At 47.2% G+C, this 26,501-nt stretch overlaps 1 pseudogene; it reads left to right on the top strand.

The window, feature by feature from the left end:
- Positions 1 to 1,435: 1,435 nt before the first annotated feature.
- LOC106822441 (liver carboxylesterase 1-like) lies at positions 1,436 to 25,856 on the top strand (annotated as a pseudogene).
- Positions 25,857 to 26,501: the final 645 nt, after the last annotated feature.

Below are 26,501 nucleotides of genomic sequence, written 5' to 3'. Positions count from 1 at the left end.
TGAATAATATTCCATTGTGTGGATAGATCACATTTTATTTACCCGTTCATCAGTTGAGGGACATTTGTGTTGTTTCTACTTTTGACTATTAGGAATAATGTTATTTGTATACAAGTTTTTGTATGGATATGCCTTCAGTTATCTCGGGTACATATGTAGGAGTGGAATTTCTGGGAAATATGGTAACTGCATGTTTAATTTTTGAGGAACTGCCGAATCGTATCCCAAAGAGCAGTCATAACTATTTTGTAATCTGTTTTCTTCCCTTCACAATAAACCATGACTGCCTTTCCTTGTCAATAAATATAGATGTTCATCACTAGTTTGAGGAAATGCATCATATGCCCTTAGCCAACTGTACCAGAGTGTATTTAATGAATTCCTCATTGTTGGAAATTTAGTGAATCTATGAAATAGGCTTTGAGTATCTTCCTTGTGTCTCCAGCAGGTAAATGAGACTTTCTTAGTTGTCTTTCTCAGGCACTTCGTATCCCTCTATTTTGATGCTTTCACAATACATTGCAATTCACACACCCCCACACACAGCCCATCTGTCTCATCTACTACACAGTGAGCTCCTTGAGGAGACGGCACATGCTTTGAATTCATCTTTGTATTTATAACACTTAGCATACTGCCCAACATTTGGCAAATGTTTGAAGAATGAATGAATAAATGGAGTTTTGAACAAATGGAAGGATGGATGGATAATGAGAGCCAAGGACTATGGAGGGATGGAGTCTGTTTATGTAAGAAAATTCTGCTCAAAGATCCTTGCCTCTAGAGGTAATGGGTTCCCTCACCCTGGAGGTGTGTGAAAGGAGGCTGAGTCACTTGACAGGAATATTGTAAAGGTTTTTTTAGGCATCAGAAAGGAGACTGGATGCAATTTAAGGTGCTTCCAAACCTGACAGCATAGAACCTTATGAAATAGAAGCCCAGGGAAAGAAGAGATTTGTCCTCAGTTCCCCAGCTGAGCAGTGGTGGGGCTAGGAGCTGCTCTAAAAGTTTTCAAGCTTATTTCGAGGACCCCAGACCCAAGTGTCCCCTTCTCTAAAGGCATCTGTCTGTTTGTGCCTGCCTTTGAGAAGTTTGCAGTGCACTAAGGTTAGAGTCCAGGAAGGGAGCAACCCTTACATAACAAGTTGTTTCTCCAGTCTGTAGCTATCAGTAATCGGAGAGTTTATTTCAGGCTGTTTAGACAAAAGAGGGTAAACTTTTTGCAGGTGTCACGTAGAGGTCCCAACAGACACCCAGAGTGATCTTTGGAACGGAGAGAGTCTTTTTGCTGTTTTCTGATTAGACTATTGGGTGAGAGATGGGGCGGGAGCTGGAGGTGGGCGGGAGCTGGAGGTGGGCGGGAGCTGAGGGGCAGGGCTGTGGGGCTGACTGCACAGCCCCTCTATCTGGTACAAAAACCTGCAGGCCGAGGAGCTGAGATCCTTCCATGATGTGGCTCTTCGCTCTGGTCCTGTTCTCCCTGGCCACTTCCACGGTTTGGGGTGAGTCCTCCCGAAATACAAATGGTGGGGCACATTGGAAATCCTTCTCTGGGGCATAGCTAAAGAAGATACTTACAGGACCAAGGCATGACAGGTCCTGAATTGCAGCAGCTGCCCTCCAGACATGGAGCGCCCAGCCACCAGCCTCAGCCGTGGGAAGATAGACACCCAACCCCAGCTTCCTTCCCCAAGCACAGGAGAAAAGACAGCTAACCTCGTGTCTCGCAGATGAGAACTTTGACAGCTCAGTTTATTTTCCCCTTGATTATTAATCTGGATATGGACAAATCATGGAGAATGGCTTAGCAGAATATAAATATCGACTTTGGAAGCTGAGTTTGTGGGTTCAAGTCCCAGCTCAGCACTTACTAGCTGTGTGTCCTTAGGGATGTTACTTCACTTTTCTGTGCCTCAGTGCCCCTTTTTTAAAATGGAGATGAGGACAGTTCGTACCTCGTTGGGCTGTCGTGAGGAGGAAATGCATTGTTGTTTCTAAAAAGCATATTTTCTGATATGAAGAGAGTGCAACAAAAGGATTCATAAATAAAAGGATTGTTTCACTATACTGTATTAATAGAAATTTGAAGCCTGGTATGGCCATTAGAGCAGGAGCCGACTGCCACTGAAAAGATAGTTTGCTACTCTCAGTTCCAAAGGGGAGGGGCACGCCACCACTATGCTGGGCCATGAGGTGAGGCAGCCGGGGGGTCAGGAGGCAGAGGAAAGAGGAGGAATTGGGGGCAAGAGTCTTCATCCTGGTTGCTGTGGGAAGGAAGGGGCGAGGCAGGATAAGCAGGTTTCAGATGAGAAAACTAAAGAACTTCAGTGGGCTCAGGGGCCTCAGGGCTGTTTGAAGTTGTGACCACTGCTCACCTCCTGGCAAGGCCATCCCTTTTCCATCTTCAGAAAGTCCATACTGGTTGCCTGCATTTCCTCAGCTTCCTCATCCATAAAACAGGCATATGAACACCTACCTAGGAAGGCTTTTGTGAAGATTAATTTAATGGTCCTGGAATACACATCCAGCACATAGGAAGTACTCAGTATACAAACATTACCTGTAACACACATGGTAACTGCTGCTCTTACCACTATGGCTGATGCCTCTCACCCCATCGCCCACTTTGTCACCCTTCTTGTCTGGCTTCTGTCCACTTCATCTCTCCTGAAGTTTAGCACTGGATATTCTTCTTTAAGAAGAAATCTGGGTTATTCTTTCTGCTCTGGCCACACACTTTGAGGGAGATGCTGCCTTTTTGTCTACGCCTAAAGGATAGCAGTTGGGAGGACGAGAGGCTAGACATCATTTCCTACGAGGAACGCTTGAAGAATCTGAGGACGGACAAGAGAAGGCCTGAGGGGTGGGCAGGCTCAGGGGTCTGCAAGGCCGCTGCCACATGGGAGCTCAGGACGGGCCACACAGGTAGAAGCAGGGCTGATGTGGAAGCTGCAGGGGAGGAACTTCGGCTCAGTGAGGAAGAGCTGTCTGCTCCACAACAACGGAACAGATGGGGATCTGACCCCAGTCTCAGCCCCTCTGGATGACCCTGCTCAGAGCCGCCAGAAGAATCCTCTTCAAGCTGATGGTGTTACGCTTCCATACTCCAGAGCTGTTCACTGATGCTCATTTACCCACAATAAAGCTCAAATCCTTAGCCTGGCATTCGAGGCCCTCCCAGACATGAACCTCTCTCACCCCAGGATTATTTTCCACTCCCCCATAGACTCCCTCTGCCTCACATGGGCCATCACTCTTCCTCGGGCAGGCCTTGCCTTTTGCTGTCTCAGAGCCTCGCCTCGGCACATTCTCTTCTCTGCTCTATACCTTTATTCCCCCTCATCCATCTCCCCCCGCTCAGTCTCACCTACTGCAAGTCCCAGCTCCAAGGTCACCGCCTCCATGATGCCAACAATCAGAAGGCCTCGCTCCCTCTTCTAACTCCTGGAGGACCCCACTGGTCCCTCTCTCAGGACACTGACCACTTTCTTCCCAGCAGTAGGGTCAAGTGTGTATGTGGCTCATTCTCCCCACAAGGCTCAGAGCTTCTGAGAAGAGGGGCCGCCTCTTGTCCATCCTCCCATCCAGCACGCAGCTCAGCGCCAGGATCCTCGTGGGTAACTGTCTCCAGGGCTCCTGAGAGCACAACCCCAATGTCTGCTTCACTCCCAGCAGCTCTCCTTCTTGCATTTCCTTCTCACTTGATGCCATTTTACCTCCATGTCCAATTTGCTCCTTAAGCCAGCCCAGGGAGTTAGGAAGGACAGTTGACCTCCTCTCCCTTTTACATAAGAAGAAAATGAGGCCTAGAGAGTTGAGGTGGCTCATTCAAGGTCACATGCTGAAAGCAGCAAGACTCTCAGAATCCAGGTCAAGCCTTTCACTGATGTGTCCTCATTTCCTCTCGCTGTCCTGCAGGGCACCCATCCTCGCCACCTGTGGTGGACACCGCGCAGGGCAAGGTCCTGGGGAAGCATGTCAGCCTGGAAGGATTTGCACAGCCTCTGGCCGTTTTCCTGGGCATCCCTTTTGCCAAGCCCCCCCGGGATCCCTGAGGTTTGCTCCGCCGCAGCCTGCAGACCCATGGCCCTTCGTGAAGAACGCCACCTCCTACCCTCCCATGTAAGCCGGGGGCTTTGGCATCTTTCAGTGGGTGTGTGCCTCAAAGTGACGCAGGAAGGAGCCAAGGCCATCCTCCGAGTGGCTCATACTTTGTTCTAGAATCCTCAAGACACTGTAGATCCTTAGAGACATTCCAGAACTCTCACAGCATTCTGGAGCCCTCTATTCAACACATAGTTATAGAGCACCTACTGTGTGCCAGGCATGTTCTAGGTCCTGGGATCCATCAGTGAACAGAACAAAGATCCTGTCTTCATGGAGCTTGCATTCTAGGAGGAGATATAGGTAATGAACAACATGAAAATTAACAAATGAATTAGTAATATGTTAGAATATGGTAAGTGCTTTGATGAAAATAAAGCGTTGAGCAGTGAGGAGGATCAGAAGTAATGATTCTATTACTTCTTCTCTTTTGAATTTTGCCATAGTTGGCAGGTAGGGCAAGCCAGGCAGTGTGTGAGTAGAGAGTGCTTTGGGGTGGTGACCAGGCAAGTTCTCAACTCCCAGGTGTGTCTAGCCACCTAGTCAGGAGCAGAGCAATGCTTGGTGTGTCCCATTCACTCTGGTCAATTTTGGCAAAGAAGCCCTTCAACCACACCCCAAGACACCGGGATGCCTACCTGCATCCATTCAGACCTTATTCATCTCAGTAAGGCATTTCTGGGAATTTCCAGGGTCTACCTCTTGCTGCCTGCTTTTCTTTTCTCTTTTCTTTTTTTCTCTTCTCTACTCTTATCCTCTTCCTTCCTTCTCTCCATCCTTTCTTCCTTTTTAAAATAATATTCACTATTTGTAGTTCTGGTTACAAGTGTAATACATGCTGATTACAGAAAAGTGAGGAAATACGGATAAGTAAAGGTAAGAAAATGAAATTCATATACAATTTCATCCCCTGGAGAGAACTGCTGCTCATATTTTTTATTCTATTTTTGCAGTCTTTTATCTGTTGCATATTTTCTTCCTTAGAAACAGAATCATAGAAGATTGTGCACCCAGTTCCAGTGTGTGTGTTTTTTTTTCCCACGCCGACAAGCAATTCTCAGATACCAGCTGAGTGTCCTACAATTCAATTAAATTCAGACACTGTTTACCAGGAGATAGCATCAGATGCCACAGTTTAAAGGCTCAATCCTACAAGACTGTCCTCTGCTTCAGATGCCAATACAAGTCGAGGTTGTTACCTGTGCTTCTGGCTGACTGGCTATAAACCAGAGGATGCCACGAGACCCTCCTTGGGTTCCACTCATTTGTTAGAGCAGCTCACAGAACTCGGGAAATTAGTTTACTCTCTAGATGACCAATTTATTACAGAGTATATTAAAGGATAGGAATCAACAGCCACATGAAGAGTTACATAGAGTGAGGTCCTGAACAAAGCAGCCTCCATTCCTGCAGAGTTTTGGGCCTGGCACACTGGCACATGGACCTGTTCTGGTTCACCAACCTGGAAGCTCTCTGAACCCCTGTCCTTTGGTTTCCTATGGATGCTTCCTTACATATGAATGATCAATTAAATCATTGGCCATTGATCATTGGTTTAACCTCCAGCCCCTCTCCTTTCCCAAGAGGTCAGTGGGTGGACTGAAAAGCCCAAACCTCTAATCACTGGTTGGTTCTCCTGGCAACCAGTATCCATCCTCAGGTGTAGTCCAGAAGTCACCTCATTAATATAACAAAAGACACCTTTATTGTTCTCATCACTTAGGAAATGCCAAGGATTTTAGAAGCTCTGTGCCAGAAACTGGATGAAAACCAAACATATACTTCTTATCATAAATCACAATATCCCATCACACTATACATATAGTTTGGATGCCTGCTTTGCTCGGTTATAAGTATATAATGACCATCATTCTGTGCCATCAAATATCACAGCCTGACATTTAATAGCTGCCTTACATTGAGAATTGAATTATAATCTATTTACCCGATCTCTTATTTGAGGTCATTAAGTTGTTCTTAATGTTTTGGTAACACAAATAGCACTCTAATGAACATCCTGTAGCTATATGTTCATACATTTTTATGAATATTTTTGGAGAAGTTGCAAGAAATATAATTTCTGAGTCAAAGAGCATGCACCTTTTCTTAAATTTCCCTCCACTAATGCTGCAACTATACTTCTTCCATTAATTTATGAAAACTTCCATTCATCAGAACTTTGGCAATGCTGGGGCTATTAAAAAATGTTTTTGGTTAATGGACAGGCAAAATAATAATTATTATTGTCATCATAATTATATGTATAATTTTGCTATTTATTTGAATACTAATTGTATTGAGCTCTTTTCTCCCTTTTTGACATTGGAATTTCTTCTTTTATGAATATTACGCCCCTTGCTCTCAGTGATCCAGTGAAATTTCCCCAGGATGGAGATCAGGAAGTCATCTTTGCAGCCTCTGACTCTGCCACTTGACAGCTGGGACGTCCAAGCACCTTAGCGCCTCAGCCACCTCATCTACACACCAGGGCAGTGATGCCTGCCTTCTGGGTGCACTGAGATCAGGAAGTGTTGCTTATAATGTCCTTGGAAATATAAGCACTACAGAGTAGAGGTCTGTGTGACCAGGCTTAGTGACCTTGAGCAGTTTCTCTAATCTCCCTGTCCCTCAGTTTTCTCAAGTATAAAATGAGGATAACAACAGAACCTATGTTACGGGGCTGATCTGAGGATTAAATGAGTTAGTACACAGGAGAACTTAAAACAAGTTTGGCATGCTGGGACAACTCAGTGAATGCCACCGGTTATAATCTATGTGGGATGTTTAAGATCTGTTATTAGGGCAACTAAGAGCCCTTGCCTGGGATGCGCTGATGATAGAATCTTAGCATGTCAGGGCTGAAAGACCCTTACAGAAATCACTCCCCTCGCTTAGACCTCCCAGATTCAGGCCAACCAGGCAAGGTACTCACCCAAGGTCACCCAGCAAATTGGTGACTGAGGCAGGACTAGAATGCAATTCTCCTGATGTTGCCTCACAAATATTTCATCCCTGATCTGTTGTATACACTAAATGTCTGCCATTTGAGTGACTTCTTGTGGTTTATAGAAGTCCCTCGTGGACTAGAACACATGGTTTACCTGGTGGAGGAACATGGTCACCCTGCAGGCCACCACACAGAGCCCGGTGGAGAGCCAGGCTGTGTCCGAGGCATGCAGGAAATGGTCCTCTCCCAGGTGTAGGGGCAGCCTCCTCTCCTTGACCCAGGGCAGCCCGAAGGCTCTGGGAAGGGGACAGGTGCCAGGACTCACTGTACACAGTCCTGGAATACTTTAGTGAGTCCCGTGGCCCCCCTCCCAGATCCCGAGATAACTTCCTGCCCATTCAAGTGTCTTGAATGTGGTAAGAGCAACTCTGTTACAGGTCTAACCCACCCAGTCCAAGGCCAGGCCTGACCGCAGGAGACATCTTGCTCAGCTCTGACTGAACCTCAGGAGTTCTTCCTTCTCCCCTCCCCTCCCAGGTGCTCCCAGGACACAGTGGCGGGGCAGATGCTCTCAGACCTCTTTACCAACAGAAAGGAGAACACTTCTGTCCAGATTTCCGAAGACTGTCTTTACCTAAACATTTACACTCCCGCTGACTTGACGAAGGAGAGCAGGCTGCCGGTAAGCAGTGGATACCACTGGTCAAGGCTGGTGAGTTCCAGCCCTCCAGGATCTTCTGGTATAGACTGGAAGAGGATGAAGGTAGCTTGGGGTGGGGTCATTAGGCAACATGACTGTTTCAGGAGCCACAGGGCTTCCTTTTCCCACCACAGCCAGACCACGTGACCACAGGAAAAAACAAGATTTCCCACCTCAATTTCCGCTGGTGACAGACATAGGGCCTCTGGGGAGTTTGCTGTAATCTGTAGTGTACATTTTAGTTTTTCCAGTTCTCTCAAACTAATCGAGGGACAAGAATGATTGCCCTTAGTTGCTGGATTAGGAATCTGATACCCAGAGCGGTTAGATTAGAATTTCCAATAAACTTGGAATTGGAAGGAATGTTAGAGACAAGCCAACAGCTCTACCCTTCCGAGCACCCAGCCACCTCCTGGGACACAGCCGGCATGACGCCCAGGAGTGGAGGGGGTGTCCGTGAACTCATGGCTAGAAGCGTCACTGCACATGCTTGGCCCAAAGAGGTCGGAACAAAGATTCATCCATTCATTCATTCATTCTTCTGTTTTGTACTCAGTGCCCAATACACAGAGCTAGACTTGGGGGTTAGGAGAAAGGAGGAATATCAAAGCATTACCAAGCAGCCCCTGCCTTTGAGGGTCTTGCCATCTGGGCTGCACAGACGAACACTAACTTCAGCAAATCTCTGCTGCCCCGACCTCGGCTCAGCCTTCACTCAGAGATGACTGAGACTCAGCCGCTCCACCTGGAGGCAGGTGGGGATCAGACGTGTGGGAGGAACAGGGGCTCTGGAACCTGCAGGCAGGAGACCTCTAGCTATGGACACAGTTGCTGGAACTTCAGGACCTGGGTTTAAATCCTGGTTCTGCCTTTTACTCGCTGAGACACCTGGCTCTCTTTCCTCAAAAGGAGAATAATCACATATGAGGATTCAACGACGATGATCAGGCTTTCTCTCAGTGCCTGGAAGCCAGGACAGTGCTCCTGACACGTCACTTAGAGCTGAAGGGAAGATCTTCCTCCTTCCCTAACAGCCAACCTACTGCACCCTGGACATTGGCTGCAGTGCGTTGGGTGGCCCATCATGTGGATCTGGAGCCAGACCACCTGGGTTCAAGTCCCGCTTCCACCTCTTATTAGCTGTGCGACCTAGGGCAGGTTAAGTGCCTCAGTTTCCCTGTCTGTTAAATGGGGCAATAGCAGTCCCTACTTCATGGGTGGTTTAATTTCAAATGCTCAAACAATACTTGGCACATACCTCGTGTTCTGACTTTTTTTATTAACAAAATTATTGCAATGCTATTATGTTAGCCATTCTCAGTTTACTGCTATGTGAGCTTTTTAAACGCAAGAGCCACATGTTACATATTATTGTGACCACTCTCAATCCTCATCACATCCCTGGCACATAGTAGGTTCTCAGATCATGTTAGTCAAATGATTGAGGACTTCTTGGAGGAGGTGGCTTTTAGGCTTGGCTTTGGAGTATCGGTGGGATTTGGGGATGCAGAGGAATCGGGAGGAGGCAGAGGGAAATCCTATCTGGAAGATACACCACTGTGGGCATGTGTGTCTCTTGAGATAATCATTCACACATGAGAGAAGTTTAACTCACTGCAAAGGAGATAACTAAGATGAAGCTGAAGTACAAGGGCCACCACACGCAGAGTATATTGAGCTGGGTGAGGGGTCCAGGCATGAGGATGATGGGAGTGTTGGGGAGAAGATGTCACTCTTAGCCTTGGCTGTTCCCATGATGGTGTTCTCAGCAGGAAGAGCCCTGGAAGGAGGAGGCACTGAGGCTGGGGAGACAGGCAGGGGCAACGAGGATGCATTGAGTGGGGTGGTGGCCTGGGCCCCAGCTGGGAGAGTAGGGGAGGAGAGCAACTGCCTGCTCCAACGTGGCTGGGGACTGCTGGACTTCAGGGCTCCTTGAGTCATTGCTAAGAGATAGGCGACCAAAGCAGACGGCCTGTTGAGGTCCTTCTCAACTCTGCTGCTTATGACCAGTGTTCTTGCTTCCTCCCTGTCCAGGTGATGGTGTGGATCCACGGAGGTGGGCTGGTTCTAGGTGGAGCATCAACCTATGATGGGCTGGTCCTCTCTGCCCATAAAAACATGGTGGTGGTGATCATTCAGTACCGCCTGGGCATCTGGGGATTCCTCAGGTAAGATATTGGACTCCGCCCACTCCACATTGGCCCCCAAAGTGAGGGTGCTAGGACTCAGCTCTTGTCATGTCAGTGCTCAAGGGGATCTTTGCTAAATTCCCTAGTAAGGCCTGCAAGTCCTTTCATAATTTCGCTCCACCTACCTCCTCATTCCCCAGGCACACTGGTCCCCTGCTTCTGAGGTTTTGCATGTGATTTTTCCTCTGCCTAGAATGCCTTTTCTACCTGACAAACTCTTATGCATTCTGAAAGGTCCTACTCAAATGTTACCTCCTCAGAAATACTCATCTCCTTTTCACCTGTGCTGCCCCAGCACATTGCAACCTCTAAAGTGACAGTTAGCATGCAGCACAGCAGTTAGAGGCTTACACATCTTACCTCATGGGAAAGGAAGGCAGGAGCAGACTCATGATGGGAGCTCAGGGAATGCTTGTGGGTGAGGAATGGTTGGCTAGATCTGAGAGGTTGTCAGAGCATATGATCTCAATGCACAGCCCTCCCAAGGAATATCAGATCCTCTCATCCCATTTCCTTCTGCATTTGGCACACACATGAGTCAAGCCTAGAGTCTTCTCCATCAAGTCTCCATGGAAACAGAACCAGGTTTCCTGCAGGACACAGTTACCATGAGCCTTTTCTGAGTGCCCTGGCCCCAGCATCTCTGACCCTGAGATGGCTGATGGGTGGGCTGGGGGGCGGGCGGGGACTACTCTCTGGAAAGACCTATGGAGCTGGAGAAAGTTATCCCAGGTGAGTCCAGAGATGTATCAGCTTCATTAAGACTACTAATCCCTTTCACCCATGGCCCTTTTCTCTGCTCCCTTTTACAGTAAAACTGTTACATTGGCTCTCCCCACTTCCTCTCCTCCCAGCCTCCCCTCTACCTATGCCAGTTAGGTATTCACCCCAACTACACCACCAGACAGTTCTGGCCAAGGTCACCAATGACCCGCCAGATCTTGGCCCAACCTTGGCAAACAACCACACACAGTCTTGGCAGCATCCACACATGATCACTCACACCATTTTGAAATGCTTCCTCTCTCAGCTCCTGGCCGCCTCCTACCTCATGGACTGCTCGTTCCCAGCCCGTTCACTGCATCCTCGTCCTCCCTGACCTCGGGCCTCTGTGTTCGTCTCCCTCACCATCTCCACTACTGCCCTGAGCAACCTCAGAGGGCTCATTCACTGTCTCTATTTTTAGCCCCAACTTCCCTTTTGAAACCCAGATGCGCATCATGAACTATCTCGTTCTACATCCTGCTGTCTCCACTGGACGTTACAGGGCACCTCACACTTTACATGAACAGACTCAACTCTTGACTCCCACTGCCCCTCCCCCAAAACACTCCCGCTTTCCCACAGCGCCTCCTGCTCAGCTCCTGCAGCTCCATCCTTCTGCTTGCTCAGAATAAAGGTCCTGTGGTCAGCCTTGACTCTTCCCTTTTTCTCATACCCCACATCCGGTTGGTCAGCAAATCCTCTGCTTCCACGTTTAACATTCATTTAGAATTCAGTCAGTTCTCACCTCCTCCCTTGCACCCACCCTAAGCTAAGCCCTCTGTGTCTCTCACCTGGATTATTGTAATAACGGCTACTTTTATAATCTTGCTAATGTTATACTCTGTGTGATCTGCACAGTGATCATTTAAGACATAAAGAGAATCATGTCCTTCTGCAGTGACTTCCCACATTACTTACAATGACATCCAGTCCTTACCAAGGGCCACAGGGCTCTCTCTAGCTACATGTCCTACACTCACACTTTGTTCACTGGACCACGGGCCCTTTGCACTTGCTGTTTATTCTTCCTGGAATTCCCTTCTTTGGATATTTGCGAGGCTCATACTCTCATTTATTCAGGTCTCTACTCAAATGCCACAGCCTCAAAGAGGCCTTCCTTGGTCATGTGATCTCAAATAGGATCCCACTGCCCCACCTCTGCCTGTTCCTTTACCAGGTTTTATTTCTCCTGAAAGCATTTTCACTACCTGATATATACTCTATACTTTTCTCTTTATTTGTTTATGATCCATAGTGTGAGCTCTGTGCAGTCAGAGATTTACCTGTTTTGTTCTCAGAAGAGCTCCTGGCTACTAGAACAGCGTTGGCACATGGTAGATGCTCGATGAATAGATGCTGGATGAAGGAATGTAGAACCAACAACAGAACAATGCTACAGGAGAGGAAGGCAGGTGGAGAGCCCTGTGTCAGGGCTGTGAAGGCCCCGTCTTATTCCAGAAGGCTCACCTAGATCCTCCAGCCCCATCTGTGGTCCTGAGAGCCCTGCCACAACATCTCTGCTTCCACCCCACCCTGTTCTCTTACTCACAGCACAGGGGACGAACACTGCCGGGGAAACTGGGGTCACCTGGACCAGCTGGCCGCACTGCGCTGGGTCCAGGAGAACATCGCCAACTTTGGAGGAGACCCAGGCTCCGTGACCATCTTTGGACAGTCAGCGGGAGGTGCAAGTGTCTCTGTTCTTGTAAGTGTTCCTGGTTCTGATGTGGCTCCTGATGGGATCTTTACAGATCAGCCAATCTAGCCTGGGGCACCTTTACTTACAAGACCTGGATTTAAGGCTGACCCCACCTTGCACAGCCTCAGATGGTGCAGAGCTAATGGCAAAACTCTCCTTGGCCCCCAGGAAGCTCAGAGCTCAGCTTAGCATCCTGGGTCCATAAGAATCTCCAGCAGCTGCTGCTACAAGGGCATTCCTCTCTTCTCACTTGGTTGAGCTTCTCTCTCCTTTCTAATCATTTTGACATTAGGACTCACCTCCTTCTCTTGGGAATTAGGTATAGGTATAAATTCTGAATGAGAGGAGGCAACCATGAGAGTTGGGCAGAGTGTCGTGGTTTTGCTTGGAGCCAGATCTATGTGTCAGGGGGACACGAGCACTAAGAACAGCTGAGGGGCCTCCTCTCAGGTGGTCTGATGTCTAGTCCATGCCCAAGAGGGAGGGCAGCAGTCTCTGGACTGAGTGATCGAGCTGGGCTGAGGGAAGCAGGTAAGAGGGAGGAGGGGTTAGAAGGTGGGATGGGGAGGCATGGGACAGGGGATATGGGACACAGACATGACCTGGGAACCTGGTGAGGGGGATGGGGCTGAGGGAGACACTGAGGGAAGCAAAGATAGAAAACCAGATTAGAAGGTGCTGGAAGCTGTGAAGACCCCTCCAGCTGCCTCACAGTTGAGCAGAGGGTCGGCCCTATTACTATACTTTTAAAACATGTATTGGTTTCATAGTTGATACTCAAAGGGAAATGTTTCTATATTTTATACAGTTGAGAAAAAGGAAAAGTACAGATAACACCAGAGAAGAAAATTGTCATCCACAATCTCATTCCAGCGATACTTCCCATGGACGTCTTGAGACATGTTTTTCTAGACTTTTTTCCATGACGCACTCTATCCATCTATCTATCATCTACCTATGATTTTTTTCAAAGAAAATCCTTCCTTAGCATTATAATAAAATATTTCCCTAGCCATTAAGTACTCTTCCATAATATTATTTTTTAAAGTCACACAGGACCCCATGGTAAAAATGAAAAATAGCTTATTCAGCCAATCTCATAATATTGGAACCTTGAGTTATTTACAATTTTAACTATTTGAACAGAATGAGCATTCTTAGAAATCGTTGTGCGCCTCCATAGTCATTTTTCTAAGGATATATTCTGAGTAATGGAAATGCAGAATCAGAACCGTGTCTTTAAAGTGTTGCTAGGACTTTCTAAGATTCTTTCAGATACTCTTGATTGCTATAATCAGCATGCATGCCACACACTTCCTGTTCTATCCTTCACTCTGTGTTCCTGGCTGCCTCCAGCTGAGGGAGGTTTTCTTGGATAATCTGAGTCCCAGGATCAGCCTGGGGTGCAGGCCAGGCCAGGCGAGGACCAGTCATGTCCACTGAGCCCCAGGGTCTCCAGGGGAATGGTCCAGGGCAGAGCTGGGATGGGAGTAGCTCTTGCAGATCCCTCCTGTGAGCATAAACTCTCTTCCTTTCCACTCCCCTCCCAGGTGTTATCTCCACTGGCCAAGGACCTCTTCCATCGGGCCATCTCGGAGAGTGGCGTGGCCCTCACTGCTGTTGTGTCTGATGACTACACGAGGGCTGCAGTTCAGGTAGGGTGGGATGGAACGCCTCTTTATTGATCGATGGAAGGGACGTGGCTCCTGAATCCTGCTGTCGCCTGTGATCTCTGCAGCAATTTGCCAACTTTTCTGGGTGTAACACCACCACCTCAGCTGTCATTGTTGACTGCCTGCGCCAGAAGTCAGAGAAGGAGCTCCTGGAGGCATCACTGAAGATGGTAGGTGCATCCATTCTTGTGGCCACACAAGCCCCCACCCTGTAAACTTGGCCTCAGGCTTCAACATTTCAGTTGTCCCTTTGCCCTGGAAAAACTACCTGGAACATTGTCTCCTCTCTCAGGAGCAGTGTCAGCCTCTGGATCTGAAATAACAATTTTCTTTTTTTCTTTTTTATTATGAAGTATCTCAAACATTAGCAAAGTCAAAAAATAACACAGTGAACAAATGTGTGATAATCCCCCAGCTGTATTAAAACTATTCTTGTTTTCAGATGTGTATATACACTTTAATTGAGGTAGCGTTGGTTTGCAACATTACATAACTTTCAGGTGTACATCATCATATTTTAACTTCTGTATAGACTATATCGTGTTTACCTCCAAAAGTCTAGTTTCTGTCTGTTACTGTACACTTATCCCCTTTTACCCCTTTTCCCCTCCCCACACACCCCTTCCTATGTTGTAACCATCAATCTGTTCTCTGTATCTATGTGTTTGTTATTTTTTAAAATCTTCCACGTATGAACAAAATCATATGATATTTATCTTTATCCATTTGACTTATTTCACTTAGCATAATACTCTCAAGGTCAATCCATGATGTTGTAAATTGCAAGGTTTCATCTTTATTATGGCTGAGTATATTCCATTGTGTATATATATACATATATAGCACATCTTCTTAATCCATTCATCTGTTGGTGGGCACTTAGGTTGTTTCCAAGTATTGGCTGTTATAAATAATACTGCAATGAACATAGGGGTGGAATATATCTTTTCAAATTCATATTTTCACATTCTTTAGCTAAATACCCAGAAGTGGAGTAGCTGGATCATATGGTAGTTCTATTTTTAATTTTTTGAGGAGTCTCTATACTGTTTTCCACAGAGGCTGCACCAATTTACATTCCTACCAGCACTGTACGAGGGTTCCCTTTTCTCCACAATCTCTCCAACACTTGGTATTTCTTATCTTTTTAATAATAGCCATTCTGACAGGCATAAGGTGATATCTCATTGTGGTTTTGATTTTCACTTCCGTAATAATTAGTGATGTTGAACATCAAATATATTTTTAAGAAGTTTAACACTACATATTCCCGGAGGTACCTACCATCGTGAATTTTGGGGGGCGGGGACATTAAGAACAAAGATTTTCAGAAAGGTCATCACAATTTATGTCAGTTAATTTAGAATCCTAAATTAACCCAATAGTTGCCCAATTTTCTAGATTTTCAGAGACTCTTCCTTGATTGTGATTCTCAAATATCCATACATCCACTCATTAATCTATCCAACTAACCATCCATCAATTCATCCATCCATCTATCCACTCATTATCTTATTATCCATCTATCCATCCAAAAATCTATCCAATTCATCGATATCCTTTTATCAATCTAGCATCAATCCATCTGTGACTTTCATTCATCTGTTATCAATCATCCATGCATCATCAGCCACCATATATCTTCACTCCATCATTCTTCCTTCTAAAATCAATGATCCATCCATCACCTATCTGTAGTTATCATCCACCTAGCCACTTATCTATCCAATTCACACATACTCCATGTATTGACCAACTCCATCCATCCATTCATTCATCCATCCATGCTAGGTATCTGGGGAGGGGGTGGTAAAAGGGATGATGATGCAAACTTGAATTGAATATAGTCCCTGCTCACAAGAAATTATTCAGGAGAAACATACCATACTTTGTGGGTTATATACTTTGGGGGTTAAGTGTGATAGTAGTATAGAGACAGGAAACATTCCACATAGTCAGCAGGGATGCTTCACAGAGAAGGTGAAATTGAGCGTTGATGGATGGCTATGGCAGTGGGTCATCACAGGACCAGACACCCGGAGAATACAGCATTAGGACCACCAGAAATTATTACCTTTGTAGGGTTTGGGGAGGGTGTGGATGTGAACTCAGGAGTAGCCTGAGCCCCTGCACTCTCTATGTGGACAATGGGATCCTGAGGATACTCCTGGGCCCCCAGAAACTGGCCTCTGCTCTGTTTCCATGGGTTAACTCCACCATGGCCCTAGGGCATGGATCCAGGTTTTTCTGGCTCAAATGAGGTGACCAAAGTGTTCAAAGAATAAAAACATAACTGTTTTCTGATGCCTGGAACAAAGCAAATTTACTTCAGCAATTCTCCGTATGGCTCAAGAGGACTCATCTTATAAGGGGAGAGTGGTGACTTTGAGAAAACTCAAAGAATCTAAGAGCCCATGTTATCCTTCTGAGATTTTCTGAGATCATGTGGAAATGTTTCCCTGATTACCCACTCTCCTCAATACACAACACACGCACACACCCCTGGCTGGTAGAGCTGCAAAACATAATAGAGGGACTCTACTGGTCGCTTGCTGTATACTGATCAGAACTGTTAGCTATAGCATAACATTACAATCAATGGAATCTTGGTGAACACACAACAAACAGAAGTGTAGGGTGGGGTGAATTTCTGTGAGCTTACATGAATCAGGACTTTCTAATGGAGGATGAGAAAACTCATCTCAAAGTGCATAGAGAAGAAAAAGCAATGTGTTGTAAGAGACTCTTCAGGTAACTAACTGAAAACTAAACTACAGTTCAGGAGTAGACGGCTTCAGGCATGGCTGAATCCAGATGCACATATGATATTATTAAGAATCTAAATGTCTCTGTCTCTCAGCTTTTTATCTCTCAGTGTTGGCTTCACTCTCAGGCAGGTGTGTCCCCTGGAGAGGTTAAAGACAAGAAGAGCACTCTAGAAGTATATTCTATCTGCTTAGAAACCCTCTTTCCCAATAATCCAGCTAAAGTTTTGGGGTAAATTCTATTGGACTTACATGGCTTGTGCCCATCCCTGACCTAATCTCTGTGGTCAGGGAGATGGGGCACCCCAGGTCACACATAGAGGCCTGGATTCATGGACTGAGAGTGGGGAAGAAGGAGGCCCCTCAAAGGAAAAAGGGGGTGTTGTTGCCTGAGGGAACAAGAAGGGGAAATGGATGGAGGGCGGGGCAGGCACCACCACAGACATCCTCTCCAGAGCCCCTCCCCCGTCCTACACCTACACCCTGTGCTCATGCCCAGGGCAGCCAGGGTCCGGCTTTTCTCCAGGAAGCTTCTCACCCACATCGTCTGCCTTTGTCTTCACAGAAATTTCTCATGCTTGATTTTACTGGGGATTCCAGAGAGGTAATGACCTTTGGTTTCTTGATTACAGTTTTAAGTCTTGATATGTTTAAGCTAAAATTGAATATGAATGAAAGAATTCTCCCTGTAGAGTCATAGAAATTCCTTGTGTTCCTATTGCTGAGGCCCAGAGAGGGGTAGTGACTTGCCTGGATAACACAGCCAGGAGGACCAGACGTAGGACTGAAACCTGTTCCCCTGACTCCCAGTCCAGGGCTCTCAGTCATCAACTCTGTGTCCCCTGGGCCCAGACTACCCCCTTTCTTCATTACGTTTCTTGCTCCTAAAATTGCCCCCAAAGGAGAAGGCTGGACTAACAACTTCCCCCATGGGGAGATGGAGATAACTAGATAAGGGGTTTCTTCAGCAGCCTTCACTGAGGAGCCCAGATATTCTCATGGGAGGCTGCAGGGTTGACTGGCTGTGCAAGCTGCACTCTCTGCAGGGCCATCAGGAAGGAAGCCAAGCGTCTCAGTCCTGAAGACTCCACCAGAACGCCCAGACACGCAGGAAACTCCAAAAGCATCCTCCCCATTTCCTTCATCCTCCCCTCCTACCTTCTAAGGTGTTGCCAGGTTCCGATGACATTACCTGTGCAATACCATACAATCCTGTTCTCTTTGCTCTCTCCCAGGAAATAGTAGCACTACTTTAAAAGGCGTTGTACGGATTAAATGAGATTCATTCCGTCATTCAGCAAAGATTTAATTAGCGCTTAATGAGTGTCAGGACCTGACTCAGGAGCTGGGGATATAGGAGCGAAACAGGCTAAACAGATTAAATCCACGCAGATCTGTGGTGTTGGCCTCACACTCAGATAGGTGGAGGGGGGAGGTGGGTGTTTCCTTGAGGTGGGGAAAGCACAACACTATGCTGCCTCTTCCCCAGAGCTATCCCTTCCTGACCACTGTGGTTGATGGAGTGCTGCTGCCAAAGATGCCTGAGGAGATTCTGGCTGAAAAGAAGTTCAACACTGTTCCCTACATCGTCGGAATCAACAAGCACGAGTTTGGCTGGATTATTCCAACGGTGAGAATGTGCTGGTGTCTTAGACTCACCTCCTCTATCCTTCACATCACCTCTCCCGTCTCAGGTCACAGGAGCTCCTCCTTCTCCAGACACCCCTAAGGGTCCAGGGCAGCCATCCCCTTCACACAAGTTGACATATCCATGGAAATCTTCTCTGAGATTTCCCAACTGTCACGTGGGCGTGTGGCCCTGGGGACACCTGTCCCCAAACCCTCTCTGATTGTTCCCCAATCCGAGAATCCTGAAATGTCAATGCTGGGGGCCTGTAGAGACAATCACAGGGCAGATGAGAAAACCGAGGCCTGGAAAGGGAAGGAGCTCGGGGGTGAAGGAGTGTGAGGCTGGGGCCTGGCAGCCTCTCCCCTTGGGCTTGGTGCCTTCATGATTTCTCCATAAACCTCACACATGCTCCTAGTCATCCAACAGCAAAGATTCAGAGGAGCTCACTTCCTCTTAAGTTAAAATGACTGCTGCAAGCTAGGAAGGGCTGTCCCTTCTGCCAAAGATAAAGCCAACAGGAGTGTAAGTGGTGCGGACAGGTTTTATTATTTATCGCACTGCAGTGGGGAAAAGAGTCCAGCGTGAACTGAGGTCAAGTCCCTGAAACTAAAGGCTGGAGTCTATTTAAAGGCTCGATGTGCTCAAGAAAGGCTGTGGGGTGGGAGTGGAAGTTTGTTCATGTGTCTAGGCCACCAGGATTAGTTAATTGGCACCTACCCAGAGGAGCAACAAACCCTCTTGTCTTTATGACAGGAGGCAGTGGAATAGGTTGGAGCAAGGTGCCCAAAGAGGTTTAGTCTTTCTCCTCCCACAGAGACTGAGAGAGAGCAAGGGTCATCCCCTGAAGTCTGCATTTCAAAGAGGTGGCTCCCTGGTCCTTGAGGAAACAGGTTGGATGGTAGACTTACGTCTCAAAGACAGAGAAAGGATTTATAGTTGAAAGATTTCTAAAGTAGCTGCTTTAAGAGAGTGTTCAGGGAACTGTCAACTGATCAGCAGGTTTGGGCTGGAACAAACAGTAAATTCCCCTGGCAGCAGGGAGCTTTCTCAGGCAGGCATTTTAAGGGAAGCTGGGGTCATCCTAAAGACAGGGCCTTAACTGCTAGAAGTCTTCATAGAGTTTTGACAAGTGTGTTACTATAGAGATTTACTTAGAGTTCTTATGTGCAGAGTTCTTCAATTCTTACTTTGGAACATTTTAAGAGGTTGTACTGAAGGACCAAAGCCAGAATGGCAGGATTTGGGGCTTCCTCAGTCAGCTGAGACAGGGAGGGTATTTGTGAGCTCTGTGTCCTCTGCCCAGAACCCTCCACTTCCACACTAACTTGGCTTGAACCTTCCCTCTCTGCCTTGATGGCCATTGTGGGGACTCTAGTCTGACACATATATACACATACATACTGCAAAGAGCTGGGACAGCTCTTCTTAACATTCGCTTTAACCTCTTTACATTGAATTTCTGGATAAAGCAAGTCCATTTGATTCACTGATTTTGCCCAGCTTATCAGAGACCCTTGCACATAAAGACGTGGTAAGGTGACCTTCACACTCCATTGGTTTGGTTGGTTGGTCAGTTTGAGTCTTCCTGCTGATTCCCAATGATTCACAACTGATTAACCATTGTTTTAACAGATGATGGGCTTCTCACTCTCTGAAGGCAAGCTGGACCAGAAGACGGCCACGTCACTCTTGCAGAAAGCCAACCCCATCCTGGTAAGAGTCTAGGGAATCACACGAACTGGCCAAGACCCGAAGAAGGGAGGTGCTTGCCCCAAATCACAGACCAGTTAAATGACAGAATGAAGACTGGGGCCAGAGGGTTCTACCACCTTTTTTCTGCTTTTTTCCTCTCACAAGGCTTAAGGAGTGGTTTCACAGGAATCAAGAGGTTCACCATTAATGCAAGAAGAGAAGCTGTGTCACTCACGAGGGAGTGGGGTCACTTTCACTCTTGATCCATTTCAGCACATCCCTGATGAACTGACTCCAGTGGCCATTGAGAAGTATTTAGGAGGGACAGACGACCCTGTCAAAAAGAAAGACCTGTTCCTGGACTTGATGGGGGATTTGATGTTTGGTGTCCCAATTATAACTTTGGCCCGGCTCCACAGAGGTAAGTCCCTGAAGTCGGACAGCAAAGGGCCACTGACCCCACTAGCTTTGCTGTCTGCCTTGCCCACTCCTCAGCATGCACAGATATGTGGAAATTGCTGAGAGTCAGGCCTACAAGGCTGATTCCACATGGCCTGGCTGGGGCACCGTCTTATTTTAGTTTCTGCCAGAAGCCAACTCTGGGAAAAAGATCTGAATACAAGTAGTTTATTTGGGAGATGATCCCAGAAAACACCTTTAGAAGGGTGGAGAAGTGACATGGGAAGGAGAAGGAAGTCAACCCATGCTGCCCTGTCAAGCAAGTATCCATGTAGACACTGGAGCTGGGGAGCTCTGGGAAACCCGCAGAAGACATTCTCAGGGTTATCCGGGGTGAACAGCATGGGAGCTCAGGTATTTATCCTCCAACTGCCAGGACTCACTGGTTGAAGCCTATTCCCAAGGGGTTGTTAATTCTCTGGTGCTTTGACTTGCTGCACACATGGGTCTCTGGTGGCCAAAGACCTCAGGCAAAGAGCGACAGATGCCAGAGGTGGAAGTCAGGCTGGCATGTCCAGAAGTAGGGGATGTGGTGAGGCACCAACACCATCTGCTACAAGGACTCCTCACCTGAAATTTTTGTGGTCCGTGGGGCCAAAGAGCACATATTAGAAGATGTGTCTTGGAAGGTTTCCAAGGTCAGAGCTAGCTTCAAACTAATTTGTTACCTAGTGGAGCTAGGGGTACAGTGAAGCCAAGCATAGGATCAGATGGGTTATCAGGGAGCAAGAGAGACAAAAGGAATGAAGACTAGCCTGTTATCAATGAAATCCAGTAGTGTAAACTGTATGTATGTAGATGTTCTTGAGTGTGGATGCATCAGTAGGCAAAGGGGTTCATGTGAATTGATCTGGTGTCCCCAAAATGGTAGTTATTAGGAAAAGATTTACCCAAGGTTTCAACAACATTCATTCATTCAACAAACACCTGGCTCAAATCCAGTTCCAGCTATCTGCCCTTAAGCAAGTCACAGAACTTTTCTGAAACAGTATGTTATGCTGATAAACAGGGGTTTCCTGCAGCGCCACATGTGTCCAGCACACACACACACTCACAATGGCACCTGTTGTTAATATTGTTGTTGTTGTGTACTCAGGTTCCAGGTGTGCCACCAATTCCCCGAGTGCTCGGGGCCCCCAGAGACCTTGATACCATCCAGGTGTGCATCAGGTAAAATGAACTGTGCATGAATCTATGTCTTCTCAGATGCCGGAGCCTCCACCTACGTGTATGAGTTTCAGTACCGCCCAAGCTTCTCATCAGTTATGAGACCCAAGACAGTGATGTGGGACCACGGGGATGAGCTCTTCTCACTCTTCGGGGCCCCATTTTTAAAAGGTGATGGCAGTTTGGTGACTACAAACTTAGGATTAGAAGATCTGGGTACAGGTCTCAGTTTGGTGGCTTTGGACAAGTTCCTTCTTCTTTCTAGGCCTTAATCTCTGGAATTCTCCATAATACGGTTGAACTGTGAAGGTTCCCAACATTTCTCTTATTTTAACATATATGATGGAGAAGGTGTACCCATGTGCCCTCATTCATGATCACTCTAAGAATCCAGACCTGGGCATCAATATGACAGGTGGTGGGTCACCTGCAGGGCCCTGCTCAAGGGCTAGAATGCCACCACTCACTTCCCACTGGCAAGAGCATATGAGAATATGAGTGAGGGTAAGGTTAGAATATGTATTGTCTTTGAATCAGGACTAATGTGTGTCTGTCTATAGATCACCTATCTGTCTAAAACTCATATCTTATTAAATTTATGAATATGATAATTTAAAAAGAATCACAAATGTCTTCAATGCCTTAACTGTATGCAATAACAGATAACTTGTGTGTGACCCACCTCAAGGCATTCCCCGGTGGGGCGACGCCTTAGGGCCATTGCAGCTCTGTTATTTTTCAGATTCTGTGCATATGTGGGTGGGTGAAGAAGGTTGTGGAAAGACTCAAAAGAGAGCAATCCTGGGAGGTGGGCTTGCTTTAGTGGAAACCCTGGGGTGTGGCATTGCCACCCTGAAGGGAGAGGGTCAAGGGCTGGTGGGCACAGAAGACAAAGGCAGACCACTCAAGTATTGACTGCAGCCCCTCTCTGTGCCTTAGATCAGTAACTCTCAAGCTTAAAATGCACATAGATGTCCCAGAATCTTGTTGAAGTGCCACTTTTCACTCAGTAGGTCCGGAGAAAGGGCTCAGATTCTGAATTTCTAACAAGCTCTCAGGTGATGCTGCTGCTGAAGGACCATGAACCACACTTTGAGTAGCAAAATCTTTTCATCTCCTTCCCCACAGGGGGTGCCTCAGAAGAGGAGATCTATCTCAGCAATATAACGATGAGCTTCGCGGCCAACTTTGCTCGGAATGGGTGAGCCTCGTGGAAAAGATGGATTTAGATAGATAGATATTGGGAAGGGGTAGCTTCTAATATTTGATGATCAAACTTCTGGCCCTGTGAGTTCTGATATGAGAGCTCTCTAAAAATGGACAAGCTGCCCAGAAGATGGTGAGCTCCCTATCTCTGGAGGCCTCTGATCTTCTTCTGAGATGAAGTTAGGGGGTCCCTGAAATCTCAGATGGTTGTTGGGACCACACAACAGCTTTGGGGAGTTTCTGTTTGATTCTGTTCCCAGGGACCCCGGTGCGGAGGAGCTGCCCCACTGGCCAGCATATGACCAGAATGAAGGGTACCTGAAGATTGGCGTCCCCATCGAGGCAGACCAGAAGCTGAAAGACAAGGAAGTGGCTTTCTGGACCGAGCTCCTGGCCCAGAAGGCAGTGGAAGAGCCACCCCAGACAGAACACTGAGCTGTGAACAGGAAGCCCAGCTGGATTTGGAGTCCGGGGAGAACCCACACAGAGGTATTCTACAGAGGGTGTTTATGGGCCAAAGAGACATATTATTGTGGACGCTTGGAAATTGCTGGTGGGAGTAGAGAGAGGATGAGGAGGGAGAATTTCTGCATCTGTGGCCTCAATTTGGGGAATAAATGTGTTTTTTTGGAGACCAAGTTAGTATCTGTGTCTTGGGCTGGATATAAAACCATCCTCCTTAGAGAGAGAAGGATGGAGAGAGAGGGCATCATTGGCAGGAAGGTGACTCTGGTGGGTCTGGCTTGGCTTCTGCACAAGCAGAGTCCAGCAGACGGGGCCCAGGCCATTGTTGAGGGGGAATCCACATCTATACCATGTCTATGGGCCCACAGCAACTTCCAACAATAGCATGTGGAGTGCAGAGTGCAGTGTCCCTGTCCTCCCTGTGGAAGTACCTGTAGAGGCGGAGGTGGCACAGATTGAGGATGTACCTGGAGTCAATGGGGGAGGGTGGTGCCTTAGTGACCCTGTGGCAGGTTGCGTGTCCCTTACTGACCCTTCCACAGGCCTACAAGTCTTTCTTCAACATGCACAGTATCCTCTCAGGCCCCTCCCTAAGGCCATAACTTCCAACAACTCGTCTGAGCCCCCTCTGCAGCCTGGACCACTTCAGGTCCAAGCAGTGACCACCTTGGAGTGATCCCTCAAGTGTCACCCTAAAACTGCCTCTTGCAGAATCTCTTGTGTGACTTCTGGCTTCTACTGTGATGTAGAAAACTCTAGGGAGTGACACTCCCACCCTAACAGCAAGAAAACACTGGAGTATCCTCAAAATCATGACTTTTCCTGAGCCATTCAAAGAGCTGAGATTGCAGGTGAACAGTTACCCTGAGGTCTCAGGAAGACAGGCACTTTGGAGCACAGATGGGGTATGGATGCTGACTCACCGTCCCCTACAGGTGGAAGATGGGGTCACCGTGGGTGTGAGCAGAATTACTCTAAAACTTCTAATCAAGTACAAAGGCTCCATGAGAGCTGGTACGAGTGTATAAAGTCCTCGGGAGCCACAGACCCACAGGGCAGTTTACACAGACTCTTCTCCATGGACCTCCATCAGAGGCTCCTGAGAAAGATGGGGAGCAGGTAGTAAGACCAGAGAAAGCCTGCCTCAGGGATGCAGGCGTGAGGCCTGCTTAGACACTTCTCTCTTAAGGAACAAACTCCCTAAACCACAGGGGCAAGGGCAGCAAACCCGCCTCCCTCAGGGCCCTGGGGAGAGCTATTCAGGCCGTGGAAAAGGAAAATTTAAAAATTATCTGCCCCTGGGCGTGGTTCAGGAGACCATCCTGGGTCTTTTTCATTAAAGGTCCTTTATTGCTGGGGAGGGGCAGAACCAATGAGAAAGCCCACTCTCCACGACCAAGGGACAGAGGGTCTGCCTAAGGCTGAGGTCTCACCAGGACAAGAGAGACCACTCCTGGATGCCAGCACTGAGTTAGCACACACCAGGGACTGAGCAGCAGAAATGTACCACTGGGGGGGGCGGAGACAGTGTGGAGCGAGACCCTCTCTGAGGGGCAGGTGCACAGGGCAGGGCTACAGCTGAGCGTGGAACAGGAATATTGGGGAAAACTTTTGAGCAGCTCTCACCCTAAGCACAAGGTAGCACTACAAGAATGTGAATCGGGTGGTGACTGAAGAAAACCACAGCAACAACGAAACTCAAGCCCTGCTCCACTCCTGATAAATGCACTCAATTCTCTAAACACACAAACATGCACATGCACGCACACACACACAGAGTATCAGTCTAACAGATGGAGAGGCATGGCCATTTCCAGTCATAAATACTATTTACTTAATTTCTGCTCTCTTACTCATGCTGCTGAGGGAGACTCTACATCTCTCATCCAAAATTACAAACACAAAAAACAAGAAAATCATTCCCACTAACAGGAGACAAAGCAGTCAAGAGAACCAGATTCAGACACAGCCCAGGTGTTAGTACTAACAGACTAGGGATCTAAAACAACTATATGGAAAACTTCTCTGAACAGATGGGTAATTTCAGCAGAGAGAAAAACTAGAAGGAAGAAGAAAATGGAAATGTTGGAAATTTTTTAAAAATACTAACAGAGATGAGCAATACCTTCAATGAGTTAATCAGTACATTTGACACAGCTGAGGAAAGAATGAGTGAAGTTGAAGAGAGGTCCATATAAACTACTGAACTTACATTAGAAAAGCTGTGGGAACAAAACAGTACAGAGGATCTAAGAGGTGGGACAATATGGAATGGTCCAACGTATGTGTAACTGGATTCCCAGAAGTACAAGATGGAAGGAACAGGCAAAAAAATATATTTAAAAAGCTAATGGCTGAGAATTTTTTCAAAAATGATGAAAGACACCAAAGCCTAGATCCAGGAAGATCAGTCAGCTCCGAGCAGGATTACAGGACAACACACACATCTAGACACACAATGAGACAACATCGAAGGCAACCAGAGGAAAAGGACACGACATGACGTAGAAGGGCACCAGGGACGGCACTTGACCACCCATATATGTGGACAAAGGAGGCCCAGAGAGGGGAAGGAACTGGCTCAAATCACCCAGAAGACATGGGTGAAACTACTGGAGCCAAACTGAGGCCTCCTTGCCCCTAAGCTGGGGTCTCTCTACTGCATTGCCTGGCCACCCCCACATGTACCCCCTTCACCCTCTTTCCCTCTTGACCACACTCCACTCCTCTCCCCTCTGCATCTGCCTACAGCTGCTCCCCCTCCCTGACCAGCTCCAGGGTGTGAAACCGACCCTATCAAACACTCTTTGCCTCCACATTCCAGGCAGCTGTGAGAGGCGAAGTCTGTGAAATTTCCAGCTTTGGACATTTCCCTTAAATAATTATGACTAACTAATCTTTGGGGAAAATGGTGGCATGAGCTGGTGCCTGATCTACAACAAGTCATGACATAAAATAGAGGAAGAGCAAGCAGAAAAAGAAAGGAGAAAAAACCTGAAAAAGAAAGATGGAGATAAGAAAATACAGGATTAAAGAAGCA

This window comes from Equus asinus, chromosome 28 (assembly GCF_041296235.1).
Source record: "Equus asinus isolate D_3611 breed Donkey chromosome 28, EquAss-T2T_v2, whole genome shotgun sequence".
Taxonomy (NCBI): Eukaryota; Metazoa; Chordata; class Mammalia; order Perissodactyla; family Equidae; genus Equus; species Equus asinus.
Note: the sequence above shows the minus strand (reverse complement) of the source record. Positions and strands in the feature narration are given on the sequence as shown.